General features: G+C 39.3%; 1 pseudogene; it reads left to right on the forward strand.

The window, feature by feature from the left end:
• The first annotated feature begins 546 nt into the window (after nt 1-546).
• LOC145566339 (small nucleolar RNA R71) lies at nt 547-645 on the forward strand (annotated as a pseudogene).
• The last annotated feature ends 10056 nt before the right edge of the window (nt 646-10701 follow it).

Below are 10701 nucleotides of genomic sequence, written 5' to 3' on the forward strand. Positions count from 1 at the left end.
TGACCTCTTTGATTATCAAACCTTTGAGCATTATTATTTGACACATAATTCACATGCTCACTCTCATTGTTATCAAACTCATCAATACATTCATTAGGACAATTACTAGAGTCATGATCATACGATCCACATGCATCACAAAACAAACAACCCATAGGCATATTATGTGAAGAGGGAGGGGGTTGAGAGTTAGAAGGAGTACCTCTCCCCTTAAATTGGGAGGGAAGATTCGAATCTTGGGAAGAAGAAGAAGTGCTCTCCATCTTGGCTTTGATTGCGGTCATCTCCTTTCCCAAGTTTGTCATTTGGGAGGAAAGGTTGTTGATCGCATTTAGATGGTACACCGAGTACAATGAAGATTGCTTGTGTGAAGAGTCTCTCTCCCCATCTTGCCAATCTCTATAGTACGTCACCACGTCCTCAATAATGTCCACCACTTCTTCTTCGGTCTTGTTCATGATAGGACCCCCGGCCCCCCCATCAAGGCATGACTTGCCTTGGGGACTTAAACCGCCATAGAAGATTTGGACCACTTGGTATGTTGGGATTCCGTGGTGAGGGCACTCCCTTTGATACTCTTTGTATCTCTCCCATGCTTCGTAAAGGCTTTCATTTGGCCTTTGCTTGAACCCTTGAATCAAGGCTCTTGCCTCCGCCGTCTTCTTTTGAGGGTAGAAGCGGGACAAGAAGGCCTTTGTAACATCATCCCATGTTCTCAAGGAGTTGGGCTTCACTTCTTTATCTATCAACTCTAAGGATCTTCCTATGAGAGAGAAGGGGAACAACTTGAGGCGTATAAACTCTTGAGAAACTCCGTTGACTTTGATGGTGTTGCAATATTTTTCAAATTCTTTAAGATGGTTCAACGGGCTCTCATTCTTAGCCCCAATATATTGCCTCCTCTCAATTAAGGTGATCATGGCCGGCCGAATCTCGAAATCATTTGCCGGTGTTGTAGGCGGAGCTATGCCGCTCTCAAACCTATAAGCACCGGGTATTCCTAGCTCCTTCAAGGCCACTCTCGGATTTTCTCCCATGCCTTGCTCTTCTTCAATCTCTTCTTCACTTGAAGAACTATACCCCAAGGATCGATTAGCTATTCTTCTCCTTGAGAGAGTCCTTTCAATTTCCGGGTCAAAAGGCACAATGGATCGATCACGAGCTCTATGCATGCAAAACTTCAAAGAAAATATTTGTAGCACGGCTACAAGTGTAGCTTAAAGAATCAAAATCTTTTTGTATTTTTTTTTCAATTAAAATGAAGTAGACTCAACAACAAAAGCTAAGCACCAATAGCATTCCCCGGCAACGGCGCCATTTTGACAAGAGGAAAATATATGTCGTTATCTACTCTTCCTCCAAGTCAAACTAAATTTGTAAACACCTAACCAACCTTATATGAATATAGGGTAAGTTAAGGGTCGATCCCTAGGGAATGCAATGATGAAAACTAGAGTCTAAGTCAAGCTACCACGAAGATGGGGTTTAGGTAATGGTTTGCACTATGGTAAACTAGAACAAGTCTAATCAAGTAAATCAAAGGTCTAAACACTAGGGATATGGGTTCCACATGCAAGTTCAATGATAATTCTAGTTTAGAGCTCAATCAATTAATTCAAGTATTGCAATGGACAAACAATAGTAGCAATCAAGAGAGTTCAAAAGCTATCTCCTATAAGCCAATCTAGGTGTCACTGTGAAAGGCAAATCAAGAAGAATCACAAGCAAACCCAATCAATTAGAGCAACTTTCAATTCAATTGTTCATGTCATTAAGAGTTGCAATGCAATCTAGATTAATCTTATAGGTTGATCACTCCTAGTCCGATCAATCACATGCAAAACTATGTCAACCAATTTAATTGCAACAAATCAATCAATCAAAGAGCATCAACTAGAAATTTCATTAATCAAACATGCTTCCCCCTTTCCCTAGCAACTAATCTACTCACTAATCATGGTGAAATTCAAGAACAAATAACTAGAAATTGCATTAATCTTCATTCTTTATTAAAATCTAAGAGAAATCAAAATATTCAACAATATCAAATTCAAATCCAAAGAAAAACAAGCAACAAGCATAAATCAAATAGCAAGTAAGTATGAAATAAAAGAAGGAAGAGATTCTCACTAATATTGATGATTGAAAATGAAAAAATCCAAACTTGATTGATCAAATGTTGAGTTACAAATCCAAAACCAAGAAATTCTCTCTAACCTCTCTCTAAATTCTCTCTCTAAAACTAAGCTAATGAAATATTATCAAAAAGTTCCTTTTGAAAAGGAATTACAATTCTATTTATAGGTAAAGAAGAAACCGGCAAATCCCGCGGTCTCTCTAGATGAATCCGCGGCCGCGGAGAAATGGGTACGGAACCCTTCGCGGGCTTTCTAGGCAGCACCCGCGCCCGCGGCCAAAGATTTCGCGCCCGCGGCCAATCCCCTGCTCCCAAAACTCAATCATGGGGCCGCGGTCTCTTTGAGATGGAGCACCCTCTCCAGATTTCCCGCGCCCGCGGAGAGCCCGCGGGGCAACCGCGGGAAGCTCCTGCCAAAATCTTGCAATTTGCTCTTCTTAAGCCCGCGCCCGCGGTTCCACTGACCCGCGCCCGCAGCCTGCTGGAAATATCTTGGAGACCTCTCCGAGGCCTCTCCAAGGCCTCTCTAAGCCCTCTCTAGCCAAATGCTTCTTCCTTACTTGATCATTAAGGCCCCAACTCGATTCCTTTGCAAAGGTGATTCTCCAAATACCTACACAAGCAAACAAAGAAAGGAAATAAAAGGAAAAAGAGCCAAATAAAAGGAAAACATGAGGAAAACAGGAGAACCATAACGAAAAGAGGAGAAAGAGAAACCTAAGGAAAAAGGACCAAAAATAAGAGAATAAAACATGAAAAAGGGAAAGAAATAACCCTAAAAGACTACCCTATGAGTGCCATAAATGACACTCATCACTGTGGCAGTAGCCACGCATGGTTGCACCATGTCGAGGCTGCCCTTGGCAGCCACATGCGGGCTGCTATGCAGCCCGGCTCGCCAAGGGGCATTTCGCCCTAGATTTGCATGCAAAACCACGGGTTTTTAACCCCATTTTTGCGTGCTTTTTAGTTAGTTTCAAATTAATTTTGGAATTAATAAAATATAGCCAAAAATGAAAAATTAAAACAAGTCCAACTTTAATTAAAATTCATAAAGTGCATACAACAAAAATTATTTCCAAGAACCATTCTTTTATAAAATTGGTCTAACATGGTGCAATAAAATAATAAGGGCAATAACTTACAATTAATTTAATTAATTAAAATTAATCATGAGATTTTGAAAAAAATAAAAGGGTGTTGGAAATGTGAACAAAAATTTCAATATAAAAATTACAACTTTAACACTTGTGAATTCTTGAAAAATTATATCTTCCAATATGAAGAGAAATGAAATTTCTATCACAAGATTCAAATTTTATGACTCCAATCACTTAATACATGATTAAATCAAAAGTTCAACTAAAAAATTCATGGAATTTAGTAACTCAAAGTTTCAATCACTATAAACAATTAAAGATTGAAGCTTTAGTACATGGAAGCAACAAAGAACAAACTTTTCACACTTAATGCAATTAATTTGCAATTATGTGAAAAATAAAACCAAATTTTCAAGTACCAATTACTACCAAGTAACCATGCTTAAAGAGGTTTAAAATTGCATATAAATTAAAGAATGAACCAAATACATTACCTCCATAAATATGCAATGAATTTTCAAGGTTAGAAAGACTTTAAAATTTTCGTCAAAACGAAAAATCGCTCGAAAAGTGCATTTCTGGTCGTTTTTTTTTTTTTTTTTACTAAAAACACATGTTTGAAAGGGTAAAACCATTTTAAGAATGCCTTTTCCACCCAAAATTCACTATTTTTGGGAAAAAAATCTGGGTTCGGGGCTATAAATCTAATTAGCAACTTAAAACCCGAAAAATTAAGCCGTAAAAAAACCTTGAAAAATATAATTTTAAAAATAAATGAGAAAGGCTCCGATACCGTTGTTGGGTTTCAGTGAGTCCGACCCACCGCGGAAAGAATCCCGACCCAAAACCAAACTAACAATAATTATAAACATAATGCATAATTAAAATAAACACAAGACTAAGTAAGAGATTATTACATTTATAGCATGCTTCGCTCATTTAATTGAGCTCTTACATCTAAAGCCCCTTAGCCCTGCTCACATGGAGACCTCCTAGGAAGTCCACCCACAACGCGAGCACCAAACTCGGTCTATTGCTTTGGAGTTAGCAAAGCCTGAGCTAAACCTGAGTAATTTGTGTTCGGAGGTTTTCACACTGTAATGCCTTTTTCAACACTTACTCAAGTGAAGAATCCTTACTCCCATGGTTGGTAGTTATAGGCAAAGGCTCACAAAAAATTCCCATCATCCTTCCATGTGGGAGATTTAATTTTTCCATTTTATTTTAAATCTAAAATAAAATAAATAATCAAGCTACTAATAAATCAACAAGTGTCAAGCTCACAAGAGAGGTTAGGTGAGGACCATTTGGAAAAGGCGGGACCAAACTTGCTCCCCACTCCCTATCTAAAAATCGGGCAACACATCATCCTACTCTCCTCTTAGCTTGCGCCACATGGCTTCCCCACATGGTTGCCCCACTTGGGCACCAAGGCACCCCAAGTGCGCATCCATAGCTACTGCCACCCTCGCCCATCTAGCCTAGCACATGCATGCGGGCTGCTGCTAGGAGGCCTCTTACCAAATGCGGGCAGCTAGTCGGGGCTTGCTAGCAAGCCCTACACTTGGTGCGGGTTGCTTGCTCGGCCATACCCCTAGCACTCGGCTTTTTTATGCTAGGGGTAATTTGGTCATTATGTTGATTTATTAGTTTTTCCCATCTCGTCTTTCTATCATTTTCGACTCGACTTTTGACGCTCTAAGCTCGAATTTCCGACGTCTAAATATTAATTACTCGGGCGACTCATTAATTCCTTCCGAATTAATTCGTCGCTTCGGTTTGTTAGTTGCTTTGGTGTGACCCGAAGGGTTCAGTCAAGATTAAGTTGTAATAGTAATTATACATTATTATTACTGATCGGAAGCGGCCTCCACCAAAAAAACCAATCACTTAACTTTACTGAATTATTAGCTTTCTAATAATTCCTTTCATTTTTGTCTCTCGGGAAAGTTACAACTCGAAGACTGGTCCAGCGCAATCCGTACCTACAAAACATGGAGACTCTGGTTGGAAGGAGCTCCGCCTCTGGCGATCAAGTTAGAACACGTTCGAGAAGGTAAAAAGTGCGAAAAGGTAAAAGTAAGATCTTATCGGATTCCAAGATCAGGTGTTTTCTTTGATGTAAGAGAATGTAGGGTATGTTGTAATAAATTATAGATGTCCCCAAAATGGGGGGAATCTCCCTATTTATAGGGTCATTAGTAAATGTTCCCTTGAATAGGTCACTCTGACTTAATTCTGATGGGCTGCATCGAATTACTGCTTTCTTAGGATTTTGGCCCTAAAGGCTGCCGTTTCTCCCAAATTATTGGAATGCCATATGTCATATGGGGGGTTGGTCCAATTTGGACTAATCTTGGGCTGACACATGTCTTCACCTGATTAGCCCCACGTGGCTTGGGTAAAAATTACCCAAAACATTTGCCCTTCATTTATGTGACGTGGAATGCCACGGGGCATCTGTGACACGTGTCACCCTGACTTGATTTTCAAACATGGAATCCATTTCAGATCTCATGGCCTCTTGCCATTTAGTAGAGGGTCGGTGCATGCCATCGCTTGCTTGTAGGTTGCCGGTTCATCTTCATCCATGATCAGGATATCCTGATTCTCGATTAATACCAAACAAAGATATCTATCAGGTTGAGATCCCGGCCTATGAGACTTACGTAGGGTAATGGATTGAGCATTTGCATTTTTCAGTTCGACTTTGCATATTTTAATCACTTTAACCTTCGTAAATAGATGTTATTTGAGCACTTTGACTGTCATTCTGATTTTGTTGCTAATCCTCACGAACTTAGTCGAGTTCGATTTTCTTCCCACTTGTCATTTTTGAAAGGTTCTCCTTCTCCAAAAAGACACCATCGCGAGAAACAAACACTTTGTTCTCCAATCTGTTGTAGAAGTAATACCCTTTTGGTTTCTTTTGGGTAGCCCACAAAGTAAACCTTATCAGATTTGGGATGAAGTTAGTCAGAAATAAATTTATTGACATATGCTTTGCATCCCCATATCTTTAGAAAAGACAACCTAGGAGGTTTCTTCGTCCATAACTCATATGGAGTCTTTTCTACAGCTTTTGATGGAGCACAATTCATTTATAGTGTCGCAATTAGAAGTGCGTGTCCCTAGAAAGAGATAGGAAGATCACTAAAACCTATGGTTGATCGTCCCATGTCTAACAAGGTTCAATTTCTCCATTCGGATTCGCCGTTCTATTGTTGAGTTTCGGGAGGTGTCTGAAAGTATACCATCATCTTTCAAATGATCATCAAATTCTTGGCTCAAGTGTTCACCACCTCGATCAGATCGAAGGCCTTTGATTTTCTTACCAAGCTGATCTTCAACTTCACTCTGAAATTCTTTAAACTTTTCAAATGATTCAGATTTATGCAAATTAGGTAGACATATCCATATCTACTATAGTCGTCCATGAAGGTTATGAAATATCGATAGCCATGTCTTACGAGTGTAATAATTGGTCCACATACTTTGGTATTCTCCCAACATTGAGAATGGTTGCTTTATCATCTTGCCTAGTAAACATCTTTCGCGATTCTCAAAAGATTTTAAATCGAAAGAGTCAAGAACGCCTTCTTTTAGAAGCTTTTTCATGCGTTTGATGTTATCGTGGCAAAGACGGCAATGCCATAAGTAAGTCTGATTTGACTCCATGGTCTTAACTTATTTGGTATCATAATAAATAATTTTGTCTAAACACACAAAAGTGTCATTTCCATAAAAGTAAACAAGACATGAAACAAAAGTCTTGCCTTCAAAGTTAAAATAACGTCCAACGTCATGAGATCAAAGTATGGTAGATAAAACTCAACAAGTTTTAGTATTTAGAAAAAACGCATGAGATTACAAGCTTTCCTTGGATAGATTATCTTCATCTTCCACTTGTGTACTCATGTCCACTAAAAAGCGCCGCTCACTTTGTTCTTGAAATAGGAGCATAAAGTGAGTCAATTTTCCAGTATGTAATACCTTATAAATTGCTTGTATTCAAGTGTCAAGATGATACCTAAGATTGAGGCTCTTTTTCCTCTTGCCTAATCTTCCAGATACTCGCTACATTCTCTTTTGTAGTGACCTTTCTTACTACAATATAAGAAGCGCATCCATGCCTTGTTCTTGAGATCCTTCTTCTTGGTCCTTAGAGCAAACATAGCCGCCTTGCAAGAATAGGTTTTCTTGAGCTTTTGGACAACTTCCTTGCAGGATAGTTTGTTTCAATTGTTGGTAAGTTGCATCTTAATTGCACCTTACCCCAAGTGGAGTGAGCTTAAAAGCATATGAGCCTCTTGCTCATCCTCCACCAGTCTACCAATCAGTTCTAGATGGTTAAATAACCTTGTCATCTATAGCACATGGGCTTAAAGTGGCATCCCTGGTCTAGGTCTTGCACTATAGACCTTATCCATAACGAGGGGTGTGGAACTAGGTTGTTGAAGCTAATCCTCCCTCGGTCAAACTAAATTTATAAACACTTAACCAACCTAAATACTAGTATAGAGGCAAGTAAAGGGTCGAACCTGATGAGTGTCATTTATGGCACTCATAAGGTAGTCTTTTAGGATGTTTTCACCCTATTTTTTCATGGTTTTCTTTATTCATTTTGGTCTTTTCTCCTTTGGTTTCTCTATTTCTTCTTTCTTCGTGTTTTACTTTCCTTTGTGTGGTTTTCTTCATGTTTCCCTTTTATATTGCTCTTTTTTTCTTCTATTTTCTCTCTTTGGTTACTTTTATAGGTGCTTAAGGAGTTGGCTTTATAAAAGGAATTAAGAAGAGCAAAAAGAGCTAAGCTAAGAAGAATCAAGCTCCTTAGATAAGGCTTGGAGAGGGCACGGAGATGGCGCTCTACATCTAATTATTGCCGCGGGCGCGGGTCCTGAGAGCCGCAGGCGCGGATAAAGTTAATCAAGTTGATGATTTTTGGCAGGAACTCTCCGCGCCCTAGCCGCGGGCGCGGAGAAGCTGGAGAGACTGCTCCTGTTGGAGAGACCGCAGCCCACCCTCTGTTCACTTAGAATAGGGCATCTGTCGCGCCCTTAGCCGCGGGCGCAGGTGTCTTCGCCGCGGGCGCGGGCAACAGTACCCGCGTGTTGTAGCCAAGCCTAACAACTTGGTTATGAACGTTTCTTTAGTTCAAGATGTAGCATCATGCATTGGTGCTATGCATTATATCCATGTGCAGCAAGATATTCAATCATTTGAATTTCTTGTTGTTCTTATTAACTAGTTTATTCTAGTTCATTTTCTGCTTTGAATAAATTGTAAACTTTAGTCATATTTTAAGTTTTCAAATTAGTTATATTTTTCTTAGTTATTTTTAGCTGATTTAGTTCGAAAATATAATGTCATATTCACACAAAGTACAAGTGCAAGATACATCACGAAGGCAACCATTTAAGCTTATGAAGAAGCATGGAATCCGAAATCCTTTTAAAAGGAATTTCAAAGCTTTGACTTGGGTGTTACAATCAGTTTCAATGAGGAATTACAAGCCTTCAATTCAGCCTTCAAGTGGCCTTTTATTTCAGTCAGCATTGGAGCATCTAAAGGGCATCCAAGTACATCCTTCTCCACATACATTCAAGCTTATTTCAAGGCTTGAAACAAGGAGAAGCTACACTTCTTTGCTGTTTGAATTTGGGCGTGAATAAAGGGGTTGATACATTTCCAAATTGCTGCTTTGTTGGGCGTGAATCAAGGGGGAGTTACACTCTCCTATTTCTGATTTTATTTCAGCCATAATTTGGAGGTTATAAAGCACCATTTTCTCTTTGATGTATCTAGTTAAATAAGGCTTGTTTAATTAATGTACATAGACAACAAAAAGCTGATTTGTACTTAGCTAAGGCGTGTAACAAGTGAGCTGAAAAGCCACTTAAGTTAGCTTGTACTTAAGGATGCTTGTTTACTATAAATAGCAAGCAAATGTGAATGAATAAAGCAAATTATTCAAACAAACAAACTTGTCTTACATTCGTTTCTTGGATTAGAAACAAAAAATCTGAAATTCTTGGATTTGGAATTTCGTTCCTTTGCTTAGTTAGCTGCTTAGGCTACTAGTTAGCTTGTGATCTTAGGAATCCAAACCGTTTCTTAGTGGTGTAACTTTATTTAAGAAGCCTTTGGTTGTTTAGCCTTAACTATCCTTTGGTTTAACCCTTGTGTATTTCGAGTGCTACTCCAAATTTACAAAATTTGGCGCTAGAAGGAGGGGGATCTAGCAAAACACATACCCAAACACATACCCAAACACATCCCCAAACACATCCCCAAACACAAACCATGGCCAACATTCCACAACCTAATTGGCAAGAATATGTCAATAAGGTTGAACAAGAGAAAGAATATATGGAGTAACAAATGCAATATTTGCAAGATCAGTTAAAAGATCTTTCTACTAAGTTGCGCCATCAAAAAGAGGGCTCAACCAATCACAGTGATGAAGAATTGAGTGAATCTAATTTCAATCACAATGAGAGACCTTTTCATGAAAGAGAAAGGTCACGGCCTAACAATAACATTAAGGCTGACATTCCGGAGTGTGATGGCAAACTCGATGCTGATGAGTTTGTAGAATGGCTTAGAACGGTGGAGAGAGTCTTTGATTACAAGCAAACACCGGAAGGAAAAAAGGTGAAGATTGTGGCCTTGAAGTTGAGAAAATATGCCTCAACTTGGTTGGCTAGTGTGTGCGCCAAGAGGGAAAGGCAAGACAAAGAGAAGGTGAGATCGTGGACCAAAATGAAAAAGATGTTGAAACAAAAGTTTCTTCCCACATATTATGTGCAAGAAAACTTTTCCAAGTTCCACAACCTCAAACAAGGTACAAAATCAGTATAAGAATATGCTAGGGAATTTGAAGGATTTGTCATGAAATGTGGAGTAGAGGAGGATGAACCTCAAACATTGGTGCACTTTTTGGGAGGACTTGACCCAAAAATAGCCAACGTGGCTGAGCTACACCCTTACACCACCCTTGAAGAGCTCATTATCTTAGCACATAAGATTGAGCAGCAAAAAAAGCAAGAGGCAAAAGTGATTCGTCACGTTTTGCATCTCAAACCTCATTTCCCCCAAAAAAGCAAACATCCAATTTCCCACCTTTCAAACCCACATCCAATCAGCCTACTTCTAAACCACTTTCACAAAACACCCAAAATTCCAACCCAAAACCAGCCCCAAGAAGATGTATTAGGTGTCAAGGCCATGGACATTTGGCTAGTGATTGTCCAAATAAAAAGATTGTCACTTTGATTGAGCATTAATAGGAGGACGAATTAGAAGTTGAAGAGGATAGCAATCTTTAGGAGAATGATGATTATGCGTGCCTAGGAATGGATGAAGGAGAATGCTTGGTGGTTCGACGTAAACTAAGCAATATGATTGGCAAAGAAGGGAGTTTGCAACGTGAGGCAATCTTTCACACTCGTTGCACCATTGGCG

The sequence above is a fragment of the Chenopodium album genome, chromosome 1, assembly GCF_948465745.1.
Source record: "Chenopodium album chromosome 1, dcCheAlbu1.1, whole genome shotgun sequence".
In the NCBI taxonomy this organism is placed as follows: Eukaryota; Viridiplantae; Streptophyta; class Magnoliopsida; order Caryophyllales; family Amaranthaceae; genus Chenopodium; species Chenopodium album.